Consider the following 17022-nt stretch of genomic DNA (forward strand, 5'->3'; position numbering starts at 1 on the left):
TAGTTCTTGGGACACCTGGTGGCTCAGTTGGTGGAGCATGTGACTCCTGATCTTGGGGTTGTGAGTTCGAGCCCCACACTGGGTACAGAGATTACTTAAAAATAAAATCTTAGAAAAAAAAGTAGCTCTTAATAAAGTCTGATATGTCAGAAAAACTTCATTAAGCAATGTTTAAAGAAGACAAAAACGAAGGCCAAGCATGACATCCTGTCCTAGGATGAACAAATTGCAAACACATGGCCCAATGCTCAATGTGGAATGAATGTAGGATTAACAAGTGAAAAACATTCAGATAATCAAACAGAGAAACAAATCGACTGTGACTTGAGTATGGAAATAATTTCACTTCACATTTGTGCAAATGAAGGTTTTCTACCTAGGGATTTTGATGAAATTTCACAACTCAAGAATATTGCCTCTTCAAAACCTTATCGATAACCACAATAAAGCACAGAGGTTTTTGGTAACCAAGTTTATTAATAAACAACATGAGGCTCTCTCTGCTCCTTTGGAGTACTTTCAGGTAAAAAAAGAAGGCAAACAACAATGAGGTTTGTTTTGCCCACTGGAGGAAAAAATTTTAAAGGCCAGTAATATCCAGAGCTAGGGAGCATGTGGGGAAATGAACAGTCACATACAGTGTTGGTGGCAACATCAACTTTGAGAGAATAGTTCAGCTAGGTTTTGAAATGTGAAGGGTGTATAGCTTTTGATTCAGAAATTCTAATTCCAGAGGTTGTCCCTACAGAAACATTGATACACATACACACAAAAAAGCTGTCGTTGCAGCTTCCGGTGTGGGGGAAGCTTAAGTACCCATCAGCAGATGAACAGTTAAATAAAGAATGGCCCATGAGGGGGCACCTGGGTGGCTCAGTCGGTTAAGCGTCCGACTTCGGCTCAGGTCATGATCTCACGGTTTGTGAGTTCGAGCCCTGCGTCGGGCTCTGTGCTGACGGCTCGGAGCCTGGAGCCTGCTTCCGATTCTGTGTCTCCCTCTCTCTGTCCCTCCCCGCTCACACTCTCTCTCTCCTTCAAAAATAAATAAACATTAAAAAAAAATAATGGTCCATCCATATTATGGAATATTATGCAATGCTTAAGAAAATGAAGTTGACCTACATGTATTGACATATAGAGATTGTGAGTACATGTAAGCCAGAAGAAAAAAAATCAAGTATTCCTAATAATACATAAACTAGGATCTGGTAAGAAAGAAGCAAAGCTCTACGTGTGCATACTTATTTAAGTAGGGGCAAGTGCGAATGCACATGAAAAAGCCTGGAAGGAAACCCACCAAGCCTCCACAGAACGCAGTGTGATGGGGGAAAAGGATGAACACAAGACACGTATTCGTGTATTGCTTATGCAATGAAATCTATTTCTTCCAGCTAAGAAAAGCAGGAGAGAAGGAGAGCCAAGACATCCAGGTTCTCCAGAAAGAGCTCCCAAATCAAGCTCAGAGGGAGGGAGGCTGACTAGGAGCTAATGCCATCAATGGCTCAGCTGGAGGCCATGTCGGCTGGCCCTGCCCTAATCCACTTAGAAAGAAAGAGAGACCATGTGGGCGGGGAAAGGGTACAGTGACTGCCAATGTTTGGGCTCCTTACATCACTGAAAGGAAAGGGCAAGTCACAAAAGGAACCGTATCGACTTATGTAAGACATGGCACAGAACAGAGAAAGTTCTCAGAGAACAGCAAATTCACCGACGGCTAGGATTAACTGAAACCTCCCGCAGTTGCAGACTGCCCCAGAGCATGACATCCGGGAGGCTGGAAGTACATCCAACTTCCTCCATTTATCAAGCTGGCTAAAAAGCCAGGGTAATACCAGCGCGAGCAGGGAGAGAAAAAGGGTAAGCAGACTGGACAAGTGGTTTGGGTGGGAAGAAATGCTGCGTATATGGTCAGAGCCCCGCTCCAGTGTCAAGTAAGCTCTCAGAGAGGCAAGCCCCATCCAAGGATCGGGACTCCCGAGCTCACAGACCGCAGAGGCCCTGGGTGCCGGCCACAGGACCCAAGCATCCTGGGGGTAATCAGCAGAATAGGCCAAGCACACAAATAACAGCCAGCCAGCCCCAGGCAGTTGTACCACTGCCCTCTGGGGCAATGCGAAGCTGGTCCAGGGATCAATTTAAAAAACAAAAAGAAAAACCCCGCTGGCTGGCTGGCTGGCTGGCTGGCGACACATGGCGACACAAGGCCCTCCTGGAAGACTCAGCACGTCATTTGAAACCTAATGATTAAGTAGTGGCCCGGACCGAGGGACAGAGAATGGCAGAGGGTTCCTGGCATTGACACCACCATGGAAGAAAGGACCAGAGAACACAGAGGCTGTGATAAATCGGGAACGAGGACAGAAATCAACAAAGAGAAGCTTCTCCACACTAGTAGGAAAAGCAAATCGCACTGTCAGAGATGACGCTGAAGGTTAGGCTTGTGGGCACGCACAGAAGGTCAGGGATATGCAGGCTCTGGACTGGAGAGTAGTGGGTTATCACCATCGAGGCACAAACAAAAGAGGGATGGCAGAACCGTGCGGTGGTCCCACTGCTGATCAGACCAAACCTAATAAGATCTTCACCCACACAGGCTGCTCGAGAAGAGTTAAATTGTGACAAGGCTCTGGAAAACTCTAAAGATAACTCAGGCAACAAACATTTACTGAATGCCTACCACATGCCAATAACAGGGCCACTCTGTATGGCTCCGCAGGCTGCACCCTGCCGAAGGGTGCCCGGCCAAGAGGAACTTCGGAGCCTGAATCCAGAATGTCGAGTTTTCTGGAAGCGCCAGATGAACCGGCTGCAGACTCTGTCACAGGCATGGCAGGAGCTCTGAGGAAGGAAACTCAACGGTGCAGGGAAATGGATGCAGGCACGGAACACCTCGAGGAGGTAACAGTCACGCTGCATCCCAAAGGGTGCACGACCCCTTTTATGTGAAGAAATGGGAAAGAGCATTCCGGAGAGGAAACAGCCTAAATCAAGACACAGAGCCCATGACCGGCACGGAGTGGGCAGGACTTGGAATCAGCTGACGTTCCTGACGCATAAAGAGCAAAGCAGAGGATGGCCAGAAGGGACCCTGGAGAGATGGAGCAGAAAACCAATGGAACGTATTAAAAATATGTGAACGGGGCACCCGGGTGGCTCAGTAGGTTGAGCGTCCGACTTCGGCTCAGATCATGATGTCACCGTTAGTGGGTTCAAGCCCCGCTTCGGGCTCTGTGCTGACATCTAGGAGCCTGGGGCCTGCTTCACATTCTGTGTCTCCCTCTCTCTCTGCCCCTTCCCCTGTCATGCTCTGGCTCTGTCTCTGTCTGTCTGTCTCTCTGTCTCTCTCTCTCTCTCTCTCTCAAAAATAAATAAAAAACATTTAAAAAAATTTTAAAAAATACATCATGTGAATGGACTGGGAAAAATTCACACTGTGTGTCCACAGGGAGATCGTGATGGATCATGACTAATAGCCCCTGAGTACACAAGACACTCACAGGAAAAAGAAAAAAAAGGCAGCTAGGTGTTCTCCAGCTCTCTGAGGGGCAGAGGAGGAGAAGCGGTGGCTTAAACCATAGCCCAAGATTTAAGTTAAACAGGAGGACGGATGCCCTGGTGTTGATCGCTGTTCTTTTGCAGAAGTGACAGAGCTTGTGGAATTGCTTTCTCAAACGTCTAAGGAGATGACCTCATCGTGCCTGTGGTAAATGGAACAGACCAGGCCAGGGAAAGTAGCTGCCATACTATTTTTCCTACACTCAACTCCTTTCCTCTCTCCCCCCTCCCCATTGTTCTCTGTGCCCTTCCCTTCAACAGGCGTTAACTTGTTTCACTGTGCTTCGCCTGATTGAGCCTCAAGGATACTCTGGGGAGGTTTTGGGGTTTACAGATTGAAGGGTTGTGGCAAATGGAAGGGTTGTGACAATCCTGCATTAAGCAGGTCTGTCGCTACCTCCCTTCCAACAGCATTTGCTCACTTTCTGTCTCCAGGTCACGTTTTGCTCATCCTCACAATATTTCGACCTTGTTCATCATTATTGTATTTGTTATAGTGATCTGTGGTCAGTGATTACAAGTTGCTGACAGCTCAGATGATGGTTAGCATTTTTTAGCAATAAAGTATTTTTGAATTCAGGCGCGTACGCTGTTTTGTGCAATGCGATTATCGTACGCTTAGCAATTAATATGTAACGCTTCCAACAAAGTGTAAACATAACTTTCATATGCGCTTGGGAGACCAAAAACTTCATCTGACTTGCTTTATTGTGGTGGTCTGGACCCAAACCCACAATATCTCTCCAGCGTACCCATACTCTCCTTCGTCCTACAATGTCCCTCCTTTCCTTCTCTCCCCTTTACCTAGCTTGACATTTGCCAAATTACTCCAAGACCTCAAATGTGGACGGTTACCTCTGTCCAGAGCTGGAAGAGCGGTATAGAAGCCCGTGTGCCAAGGACCCACCATGGAATGACTCCCTGATAATCAGATCCAACTCTCTGAGGGAGGCAACCACAGCCCTCCACAGGACAAGGTACAATTAAAGGTGTTTCATAACAAAGCATCACTTGCTCTAGGGTACAAATAATTACCACCTTAAAAGTAAATACGTCTGCGAGGATATACCAATTAGTTCTTTCTCAGAGCGTTAGTTTACGGTTTCACAAAAAGAGTATTTTTAACTTTTTTTAAGTTTATTTATTTTGAGAGAGAGAGAGAGAGAGAGAGCACAAGCAGGGGAGGGGCAGGTATAGAGGGAGACAGAGAGAATCCCAAGCAGGCTCCGCACCGTCAGCACAGAGCCGGACACGGGGCTCAATCTCACAATCTCACGAACCAGGAGATTGCGACCTAAGCCAAAATCAAGAGTCGGACACTTAACGGACTGAGCCACCCAAGTGCCCCTGAAAGAATACTTTTTTTAAATACAAGTCTTAGACTAAACTATACATTCATACAAAGTTAACCCGAGGCGAACCATCTTCCGTTTCTTTGGAAACATTTCGCCACGAAAACTGAATTTAGGTCACCACCACAACCTTAAATCGACCCCAATTGTCATACCCGGGATTTTCTAACTCTTAACTTCCCTTTCCACTGGGTAGCAACAAATTCTGGGCATTTCCCTCTACTTGAACTATGTTTTGATATTGTATTTTCAATAATGAGATAAAATACAATGAAAACATATAAAAACGGGGACAAAACCCAAACAATTGTCCAGGTAGGAGAGGTTCTACCAAGCAATTAAGAAAACCCCCACGTCAATTTTTCCTTTGTTTGTTAAATTTTTGTTGTACATTTGACATTATATTGGGGCTAAAAATAAAGTGTGAAGCATTAAACATCTTTCTGTGTCCAAATATATTTGCCGGTGGAGACATACTACACGCTTAACTGTTCCTTAGTCCCATGTCAGGAGTGAAAGATGAAGAAACCTCTGCCCATGAAGGTTTCATTGTTCCCCCTGGAAATGAGTAAGAAGTCACATTATTATCCAGTCGTATTTGACAGATAAAGTGCGCAAGATAGGAACCTGGTGATTCATTAATAGCACTTTTTATTTCAACGTGACACCCTCACCCTCACCCTCGACACTGTTGTGTCTCTGCCAACTGTGCCCGCAAAATAAATTTCTAGTCCTTCTCTTTGGTGGTAGATTGCAAAACGAGGTGTACAAAACACGTACACCATGCATGCTTGCTATCCCAGCGCGCTTGTCCATTTGCAAGGCGACTTTATGGGGCCTACTATCAAAAGGCGGAGTCTATTTCTCCACCCCCAGAATGTGGGCCGGCCTTGCCCCTTGCTTTTGCCCAAGAGGACATCAGCAAATGGGATACAAGCACGCAAGTTCGCACCCTCTTGCTGCTCCTGGCGCCCTCAAACCACCGCGTAAGAACATATACAAGCCCGAGCTAGCCCGCCACATGGTGAAAGGCACCAGCCCAGTCATCGCCACTGTGCCAACCCCCGGGGACAGTCATCTGGCTGACTGGCAGCTGATGCAGGTGCATAAATGAGACCAACTGAGACTAGCAGGACCATCTAGCTGGGCCCAGGCCAACTACAGACTCCAGAATTGAGAATTAATAAAATGGCTGTGGCTTTATTAAGCCGCTAAATTTGGGGGCGTTTTGTTACATAGGAAAAGTTAATTAATATACTTTCTTTCTTCCTTTCCTTCCTCTTCATTCTGTCTCTTCCTTCTCTACCCTTTCTTCCTTTCATTACCACCCCCCCCAACACACACACACACACACACACACACACACACACACACACACACTTCTTGCTTTCTTCCTTTCCTTCTACAAGTACTACAAAGTACCCTTTTAAGGCCCACTTGGTACAAGCCACTGGTCTGGACTATTTCGAATTCACAACCCTTTTCTTCTAACCCACTCCTTTTGAAAGCCACCAAGCTGACCATGCAGACCTTGCAAGGTCTAAGGCCCCCACTCCTAAGGTGATTCGGCAAGATGTTTCTGGAGACCAGCAGGCCAGAAGGCAGACTCTTGGCCAAGTTGGCAGCCCAGCTCCGGACATTTGCTGGTGACAATCTCCCGGGGGGAGTCATTTGTCACTGTGACCTGCTGAGTGGGTCACTGAGGGGTTCCAGCCCTCCCCTCTACCCGCCAGCAGGGAAGTGTCATAAGAAAATGGACCTTTCAAGCCAGACACCCAAGGGTTAAAGGGCATAGCCCAAGACCCTTTCTCTCCTGTGTCTGCTGAGGCTAAGTAAGCAGAAAATATATTTATAACTACAGGAAACAACGCATTGTGAGTGGTAAAATGCTTAGATTTCCATTTGTTTACTACACGAATAAAAGACAATCAATAGGATCATCTTACTAATGACACCAAACCACTCAGTACAACTCAGAAGCCAGAAGGTCATTCCTTAAAATGCTTTTCTTTCCTCTTCCACATTTAGAGTCTGCACTTTATTCCCTAACTTATTTTTCCCCCGAATGATGTTTTTTCAGACTTTTTAAAAGCTTACTTTTCCCTGGTGTCCTGGAACCTGCCATTTGTTTGTGGTTACGTTAATTTTTAGAAAGGTCAAATTAGATGTCAGGGTTGGATAAATGTTCGTGTGTGTGTGTGTGTGTGTGTGTGTGTGTGATGTTTTAAATGGGATTCTCTCCCTTAAGATTCCTTGGAGAAGCTCTCTCCTCCTCTAGGTGCATGTGTGAATGTATTTCAAACTGACCACCAAAGTGTGAGGTGGACAGAAATTTTAACGGCTTCCATCAACAAGGTTTAACCAAAGTATACCCTCTGGTACACATTTCTAAGATTTTTCTCAATTTCTGAATGCTGTCCTTTTTTTAAGTTTATTTTGAGAGAGAGGGAGAGACAGTGGGCACTTGCGAGTGGGAGGGGGGGAGAGGGGGAGAGAGAGGGAGAGGGGGAGAGAGAGGGAGACGGGGTGGGGGAGAGAGAGAGAGAGAAGGAGAGAGACAATCCCAAGCAGTCTCCATGCTGTCAGCACAGAGCCCGAGGCAGGGCTCGATCTCACAACCGCAAGATCACGACCTGAGCCGAAGCCAAAAGTCGGTGGCTTCACTGACTGAGCCACCCAGGTGGCTCCTGAAGCCATCCTCTGGCAGAGCAGAGGAGGTTTACTGCTTCAAGCATCTTCAATATTTCCCTTCCTATGTTCTCAAACTGTCCATAGAGCCTCATCATTTAGAGAGAATTACTTTTCCTCCTTCTCATCTGTTAAGAGTAATAACTTCTTCCATTTGTACAATGGTTTATGATAGACAAGATGCTTTTGCATACATGACCTCAAGTGACCCACAAATGTTTGCCAGGCCCCATACTAGGTAGTGGGGATACACTGGAAAGCAAAGTAAGTCCTGCCTTCAGGAAGCTTATCATCTGCTGGGGAAGCAAAGATGTGATATAAAAATTAACACCAAGAAATGCAAATGTGGTAAGTGCCACCAAGAAAAGCATGTGGACCTCCAAGTGAAGACAGTGGGATTTGACCTAGGGGGTTACGGATGGCTTCCCTGTGGAAGTGATGCTAAAACCCGAAGGATAAGTGGGAGGAGTGAACCCAGAAAAGAGGCAGGGAAAGACCATACAAAGTAGAAGGAGCACGTGCAAAGGCACCGTGGCAGGAGGGAATATGACCTATGCAACAAACTAAAAACATGTCAGAGTGGGCAGGACACAGAGGGGTGGGGGGCACTCGGAGATGAGACTGAGGGAGCAGACAAGACTCAGTTCATACGGGCTCCTGGTGGCCAAGGTGAGGATTCGTGTCTTGTTCTCAGAGCAATGGAAAGGCGCTGAAGGACTTTAAACCAAGGGTGATGTGTTCACATTTTGGCAAGACTGTTCTGGCTGTTGAGTGGAAAATGGATTAGGGAGGAACAGAGTGGAGTAGGGGTTCCAGTTTGGGATTTCTACTCTCCATCTCAAACACCGCTCTGAAGGTCTGAGCAATTCAATAAAACAAAAATCCAAAGTCAGATGTATAATCAAGGAAATGGAAACTATAGACTTATGTCATACACACACAAATATAATGGACTTCAGAGTTTGCAAAAGGAGGAAGATTCAAAATGATGATACAAATCAGTTTCCCCAGGGCTCGACAAACTTCTTCTGTGAAGGGGCAGATGGTAAATATTGCCAGCTTTGAAGGCTATAGGATCCCTGCTGCAGCTACTCAACTCCGCCACTGCGTCAAGAGAACAGCCACGGACAAAATGTACATGAATGGATGTGGCCAGGTGACAATGCAACTTGATTTTCAAAACCATGGGGCGGTTGCCCATGGGCAGTAGTTGGCCCGGCTCTATACCCCCGAGGAAGGGATATGAGTATTTGAGAAGAGAGACGCTAGCTAGGCTGAGGCTGGTGGTAGTGGTGATGAGATACAGACATATGCGAGGAGTATCTGGAAGGGAGCATCAGTGGGCCTTGTGTCTGGATTGGATATTGAGGGTGAGCCAGTGGAAGGCACAGCCTCGATTTCAACGAGGCAAGAGAGGCTCAGAGGTAGTAAGCGGCCAAGTGTGGGCTAGAACCCAGTTCATCACACCTGACTTTTGTGGTCACATACAATTTGTACAGGGTTAACGTCAATCCCCAGCTCTCCCCCTCACATCAGTCCCTGTGAGACAACGTGGAAATGAGTCAGGTGTCAACAATAACAAAAAACAACATAGTAGACAGTCAAGGCCTCACTGGGGGCTGGGGCACAGAACGAAGAAACCAGAGTGAATAGGATTAACCAGAGACCAGCTTTAAAAAAGATGAGCTTGAGGCGCCTGGGTGGCTCAGTCTGTTAAGTATCCGATTTGGGCTCAGGTTATGATCTCATGGTGTGAGTTCGAGCCCCACACTGGGCTCTGCGCTGATGGTACAGAACCTGTTTGGGATTCTCTTTCTCTCTCCCTCTCTCTCTCTGCCCCTTCCCCGCTCACTCAAAATAAATAAATAAACTTTTAAAAAACTACAAATAAAAAGACGAGCTTACAGTCAAGTGTCTGGTGAGGATGAGGAGGGGCAAAGGCAGGAGGAAGAAGGGTAAACCCAAATGTGAGGGACAGACGTGTGACCCAACACTTCCTAATGCCACCAGGGAAGGCACAGAGACTGATGTGGGAAGAGCAGGAAACCAGTGCTGGCTCTCGGAGCCGTAGGTACACAGGCCCTTCTTTTCTGCTCTTGCCTTCAGTCTCGTCGCCGGCCCGGCCGGCCCGCCTTGCCCCTAGCATCTTAAAATTCTATCCTTGGACCTGTCCTCAGGGGTTACACAAACCCAGGAGGTCTCTGGAGAAGTAGAGTAAGAATTTCATCTTGGCCTCGTATCTCAGAATCTCTGGTAATATTTTTATTTAGAGACCCCACTTGTTCTATGGAGGCCAAGAGGTAATTAACAACCAGAAGCACAGATAACAAAATGGCACTCTGTGTTCCCCTCCTCCCACAAAGAAAAGTAGCTTCAAGGAGAATATATGAATCAGAGAAGGAGGCCAACCAAGGAGGGGAACTAGGAAACAGATAGGTCCTAAGGCCTTCCTATTTGTATTATTAAACCACGAATGTGGCTCTTTGGTGCCCAGATAGAAAAATCAATCATATTCCATTCTGAACTCTTATCCATGAAGTAAAGAAAACAAAAGAATCCTTCGAGGTTGGGGCATCTGGCTGGCTCAGTCAGCAGAGCGTGTGGCTCTTGATCTCGGGGTTGTAAATTCAAGCCACACATTGGGTGCAGAGATTACTGAAAAATAAAATCTCAAAAAAAAATCCTTTGGGGTGCCTGGGTGGCTCAGTCGGTTGAGCATCTGACTTCGGCTCAGATCATGATCTCACAGTTCATGAGTTGAGCCCTGCGTCGGGCTCTATGCTGACACCTCAGAGCCTGGAGCCTGCTTCAGATTCTGTGTCTCCCTCCTTCTCTGCCCTCCCCTGCTCATGCTCTGTTTCTCTCTCTCTCTCTCTCTCTCTCTCTCTCTCGCTCTCTCTTTCAAGTATAAATAAACATTTAAAACACATTTTTTTCAAAAAAAAAAAAAACCTTCAAGGAAGCAAAGTTTTTCATAAGCTAGTCAATGGAACCCACATAGGGGCTGGCCATACTTAGTCTCTCCACTTTCTTCTAGCCACTCTCGAATGTGTTTTAGTCAGGCTTTTGGGCTGCTTTTATCAAGGTCACCCCTGACTTCCGCCTGCCAAACCCAGCCTTCCCTTCTCAGTCCTCCACATGTCCTTTCAGCGGCCTTGAACGGCTGACCACATCGTCCACAGGAAGTTGTGGCTTCCAATTAACACTCTTCAAAGTGTAGGCCAGTCCGTCTGCACAGGGAAACGATAAAGGGGTATGTTCTGTGAAGGCAAAAAGCATCTGCAGTCAACTCCTACGCATGGATAAATGGTGCTATGGAACGTGCTCGTAGTCCTAAGAACACTGCTTTGAGGACACAAGGATGCGAGTGACTGATTCTATCGTCTTTTTTTTCATTTTTTGAAGTTTTTTAATTTTATTTTTGAGAAAAAGAGGGTGAGCAAGGGAGGGGCAGAGAGAAAGGGAGACAGAGAATCCCAAGCAGGCTCTACACTGTCAGTGTAGAGCCCAACGCGAGGCTCGAACTCATGAACTGTGAGATCATAACTGAGCTGAAATCAAGAGTCGGAAGCTTAACCAACTGAGCCACCCGGGCGCCCCTGATTCTATCTTTTGTGTGTTTTCTGGAAGGCAGAGAAACATGTTCTATATCAGAGGGACTGAAGATGATGGCGACCTAGAAGGGACTTTTAAAGCTTGCCTCTACAGAGTAGGACTCCTCTCCTACCCGAAGAGTTCTGTTGTTTTTTAAAAGGAAAGATTTTTTTAATGTCTACTATTATCATTAAATGTTACTTATCATTATTACCTGTTTTTGAGAGAGAGAGAGACAGAGCATGAGCAGGGGAGGGGCAGAGAGAGAGGGAGACACAGAATCCCAAGCAGGCTCTACCCGGTCAGCACAGAGCCCAATGCGGGGTTCAAACCCATGAACCAAGAGATCATGACCTGAGCTGAAGCCGGAAGCTCGAGGACTGAAGCACCCAGGCGCCCCAAAAGTTCTTTGTTTTTAACTGCCCTCTAAAAGACAACCTCTCAAGGCTTCCTTTGTAAGGCAACGCAACCCACTAAAGAACATGAATTTCAAATACCAGGGTCATTAACAGAGAAGTGTGTCAGCTTCAATGGGGAGTAGGGCCACCACAGGCATGGATGGCTGGGAAGGGCCCAATGGGGTCAAGGCCCGGACAACACAGGAGCACTGAGGTAGAAAGCTGCCCTTTAGCTTGGAGAGGGCTTCTCCCAGGGAGGGCAAAAGCAGAGGGGCGGGGAAAGGGAAGAGACCCCAGGGAGGAGCTTTAGCTACAGCACAGGTCTGCTGGGCCGGGCCTCAGAAACCGGAGGTCAGTGCCGTTCCAATCAGCTCTCGGACATCCAGGAAAACCTCCCATTTCAAACTGGCCTTCTCGTTTTATTTTATTTCCTCCCTCATCGGGATATTCTCTTAAAGCATCAACACTACCTGCTCCTTTTGCTTATGTTGCCTTCAAAGGACTACTTGGCTCCTCCAGAAGCGGAGTTATTTTTACAGACTGGGTGGTGTAAGGCAGGGTGGGGAAAGCCCGAGATGGCGGAAACTCCTCTCTCACCGGAGAACTTGGCCGAGGCACCGCGCCCTGGCCTCACACCAGAGCAGGGCCATCCATTTTCTTCTTTTTTTAGTACTAGCCTCTGTGACCCACCCAGTGCTGTGATTTGTCAGTGTGTTTTTCCGGGAGGGCTGGCAGACGACTTGTCGGGTTCAACGGTTTGCACCGACGGCCCCAGTGGAGTCCTCTGAAGACTGCAAAACTGGACGCACAGACGGCCCGTAAAAATCCTACCTCCCACAAGCGTCTGGACGCTGCCTTTTCCCAAATGACCCTCCAGCACTGATGCAGCATGGGTGGCTTCACAATATTTTTTTTTAATGATTTTTCCAAAACTGAGGTGTTCCAAGTGATGTGGGAGTACTATTTTTTTTTTCCCTTGCGGGAAGCGTCTAAACTCCCCAGAGATTTTGGGAAAATGGGAGCGTAACTCATGGATGAACTGACTCTCAAAGCTCATCACCTGCCACCAAACCCCAAAGTCTCCGTGAACCATGAGATGCACGGGGCCTGCCTGTTAAGAGGCCCATAAGTCACTTTAATACACTGCAGGGAAAGCGGTGTGATAATATATGTGCCATCTAGTTTGACCTTGAACTGTTACGAGGGGTCAGCAAACTTGACTGCAGAAAGGCTACTCTCCAGAGGCAGCTCCCCCGTGTCCTTCTGCCATGCAGATGTTGACCATTAATCCACACTTTGCTAGTCAGCATGTGGAATGCCAGAAACATTCTACTGATAAGAGTAGTGACTCAACAGGAGCGATGAAGAGGATGTGGAGGAAAAAAGTACAAGTTATTTCTCTCATCTGACGTCACATAGGTTAGTCTCGGGGATGCATGGAGAATTCTACGGTAAAAAAAAAAAGTGCAGGGTAAATATGAAACAAATATTTCAGTCAGTCTCCCAGGTTCATCTCCGAAAGGGTCAAGTTGAAAAGACACGGACCAGAATGGGAAGGTCAGGTAAGCGGCTAATGGGGTTTGTCAGAAACATTCACTAACTTCTTAACTCCCTGTAAATTGTCAAGAAATCTTAACCATAGAAAAGAAAGGTCGCCAGGCCCGCTCATGAAGTAAGTGGCAGTCGTTTCAAGGGTCATAAGCGCCTGCCTTTGAATTCTGGCTGTGCCACCTGCCGTCCCTAAAACCTCGGGCAAGTCAGTCAGTGCCTCCGTGCACCTCAGTTTCTTCATATGTAAAATGGAGAGAATATCAACAGTGCCCGTCTCACAGTTGTTGGAACACACAAAGGTGTAAATACAGACAAAATACACAAGGGGCACCTGGGCGGCTCCGTCGGTTGAACGTCCGACTTCAGCTCAGGTCATGATCTCACAGTTCGGGAGTTCGAGCCCCGCGTCGGGCTCGCAGCTGTCAGCCCAGAGCGATGAAACAGGGATGATCCCTGTTTCAGGGATGTTTGCCCTTCACGGTTCTTGTGTGCAGGGGTGAGTAAGTGCGGGAAGGGTGCCCAGGGTGGAGTCTGGCTCCCGGCACCGGCTCTCGAGTGCCGCTTCGTAGTGCTCTCACCAGTTTTCGGGGCTGAAGCGCGGCAGGCAGGCAGCTCGGCTGCCTCACACGCCCGGGGTCGTGGGTAAAACTGAACGGGCTCCTCCGAAGACACCTGCGCTCTGTCCTCCCCGGCGGCCCCACCTCGTCCAGCCCCCTGCGGGCCCCCTTCCCTGTGCTCTGCTCCTCATCCCCACCCTGTCACAATCGCCCCCCCCCCCCCAGGACGTAGCCGGTGTGGGCTCCCGACCCCTGAGTGTGAAGGCTTAGTGAGCTTTCTGTCTCAAGGCACCGGCCGGTGGGAGGGTCGGATCACCGAATCATTGACTTTGTCATTCGTTAGAGGCATGTGGAGACCGGAAGAGAAAGTATATTCGAGGGGCCGTGAGGGGCCAGGCCTACGTTTGAGGATTGGTCGGCTGGCAGCCCACGGCGCCACACTAGGAACACACCAGGGAGCAGGATGGATACAACTGTGCCCTTCTGGAACTCACATGCCAATGGGCACTCAAGCAAATAGAAACGTAAATGGACAAACACAGGCAACCGTCTCAAGTGTGAAAGAGGGCCGTGAAGGGAACACACGAGGAGATGGATGACATTCCTAGAGGAGACGACACAGAGAGAGTGCAGCTTGCTCCATATTATAAGGAAAGTCAGCAGAGAGAAACTGAGTCACGGCGTGACCATTGCTGTTTAGACGTTCGGGTTGGCAGGAGTCGGGCAACGCTTGGCCAATACGCCAGGAGACCCTAAACTCCACACGAGGGAACATTCCTTTTCACTCAGCTTTTTCACTCCTTTTCTCTCAGACAAGTTTCATATGAGAATATGGACACAAGTCCAAAGGAATCCAAATCATAATATTTAGAGAACAGGGTAAGTCTTCATCCGCTTCTGAGCTGTTTAGCTGAAGTTACAGGAGTAGACTAGAAAATGCACTCCCTCCAGAGCTGGTGGAAACTTGCCTTCTTACTACACCTCAAGATGCCAACTCGGAGGTGGGGGGGGGGGGGGGGGGGGACTCAAGTTGAATTATATTTGTTTTGTTGTGGTTTTCTGGAATCTCTAAAATTTTAACAATAAAGATATATTATTTTTTACAACAAAAAAAAATCTCACGAGCAGCATATTTTGGGGTTTTTTCTATCCCAGCAACAGCAAAACAAAACTACACTAAAAACACTGTTAGCTGCTCAATAAAATCTGTACGCTATTAGTAATAAGTAGCAAGCAGAAAATCAAAGCTGGGAAGTGGATATGAAGTGTGTGTTGGCCGGGGAGGGGGGTTGCGGGGGAGATTTTTGAGAGGCGGCCTGCGAAAGATGCCTGGAGGCCCACTGGGGGATGAGAGCTGGGGATGAGCGCCAAAGGGAAAAGACACAGCGCTCTGGAAGAAGGATCCCTGATCACCCGCTTACCCAGACAGGAAAGATTACTCCTGATGCGAATCAGTCTGGACTTGATGGAACCAAGCAACGAGTCAGAGGAAAATTAAGTGATGCGTTGGCATGGTGTTCGGATAAATGACAGCCAAAGTCTAGTAACTGCAGGCTATGATCAGGCAGGATTTGAAGTGCTTTATTTGTACTAATTCAATCCTGGGGCGCCTGGGTGGCTCAGTCGGTTGGGCGTCCAACTCTTGATTTCGATTCAGGTTGTGATCTCATGGTTCATGAGACTGAGCCCCAAGTCGGGCTCTGTGGTGACAGCATGGAGCCTGCTTCAGATTCTCTCTCTCCCCCTCTCTCTCTCTCTCTCTCTCTCTCTCTCTCTGCCCCTCCCCCACGGGCACACATACGCATACTCTCTCTCTCTCTCTCTCTCAAAATAAACTTTAAAAAAAAGGAAATAGAGAAAGAATGAAAAAATGACATCTGAAAACCTAGGGGAAGAAAAACTACTGCAAAGGAACTCAAACTCAACTTTGTGATTCCTTGTAGCCAAAAGACAATAGGATTACTAGCCATTTCTGGAAGTTTCACCATTTCACTTTTACGTAATGCTAATTGCTTCTCCCACTTTCAGCTTTACACCATTTTGGTTTATAAAAGGTTTCATAAGAATTCTCTACTTTTGGACAGCATGGGAAACCTGTATTTCCAAAACCAATTTTATGGGTTGTGAACATTTGGAAGAACTAAAGCCGTACAAAACAATCTCCAAAATAGCTGGTTAAAATCTAAATGAATTATTGGCTTGATTTAGGTTTAGTTAAGAGAATAACTTGAGGTTTGTTGCAAGCTTCATTAACTCTGAGTGAGTGTGTGTGCATGTGCGCGTGTGTGCGTGTGCATGTTTAAGCCCTCCTCTCGCCCCACCCTGGCAAACGGGGGCGGGTTCAGTTGTTCGATGGGAGTGGTCTAGGAACAGTAAGGAATCATTTGGGTGGACTGTGCGGGGAAACACATATATTTGTCCCTGGCTTGGTTCAGGCCTTGGCAAGTCGTATTGTCACTTGTTCTACTTTTTCTTCAGAGTTCAATTCAAGCTCATGGTTAAAGCTAATGGCAAAATATTGCCTAACTGAATAGGCACATTGCCGCAGAGAGAAGGGTTCTTTGCTTAAGGTGCCAAGCTCTATTACAGCACATTTGACAAGCTACCTGATGTTCGCTGGAAGAAAATACCGCTTCACGGCTACAAAAGCAAGTGCACATATCTAATGCACAGCTCACAACCTAAACAATATTCAGCCTTCCAGACACAGTGCTTAGCAAAAGTCTGGCTTAGCTTTGTTGTTAGGCGTGTGAGTAATAATTTCACTGGGTCCTTAGCTTCTTGAGGAAACGAATTTCCACTTACTGATTGATTTAATATGGTAACCGTAAAAAGAGCTGGACCCAGAGTCAGAAGACACGTCTAAAGGACTGAAGGAATGAAGGAAAAGGAAGAGAACGGAAAAGAAAAGAAGGTGAAGGTGAAGAAAGGAGAAATGAAGAAGGGAAAGAACAAGGAATGAAGTCCTGGCTCACGACAGGGAGGACCTCCGAAAACATGATGCTAAGCAAAAGAAACCAGACCCAGAAGGCCATATACCGTATGGTTCCAGTTATAGGAAATGTCCGGAGTAGGGGAATCCCTAGAGACAGAAAGTAGATGAATGGTTGCCAGGGGCTGAGGGCGGAAGGGAGAAATGGAGACTGACTGCTAATGAGTCGGTAATGAAAAATGTTCTGGAATTAGATGGTGGTGCTAGTTACACAATCTTGTGAATATGCTAAAAAACAAAAACAAAAACAAAAACAAAACATGAATTGCAGAGCACCTGGCTGGCTCAGTCGGAAGAGCACGCAACTCTTTTTTTTTTTTTTTTTAATTTTTTTT

The 17022-nt window shown here is 47.1% G+C and overlaps 1 protein-coding gene across 2 annotated transcripts in view; it reads right to left on the reverse strand.

Moving 5' to 3' along the window:
* The window catches only part of ADGRG2 (adhesion G protein-coupled receptor G2), a 123843-nt gene that overhangs the window by 82865 nt on the left and 23956 nt on the right, over positions 1-17022 (reverse strand). The window lies entirely within an intron of this gene.

Source organism: Herpailurus yagouaroundi, unplaced genomic scaffold, assembly GCF_014898765.1.
Source record: "Herpailurus yagouaroundi ecotype Mexico unplaced genomic scaffold, PumYag 67690, whole genome shotgun sequence".
In the NCBI taxonomy this organism is placed as follows: domain Eukaryota; kingdom Metazoa; phylum Chordata; class Mammalia; order Carnivora; family Felidae; genus Herpailurus; species Herpailurus yagouaroundi.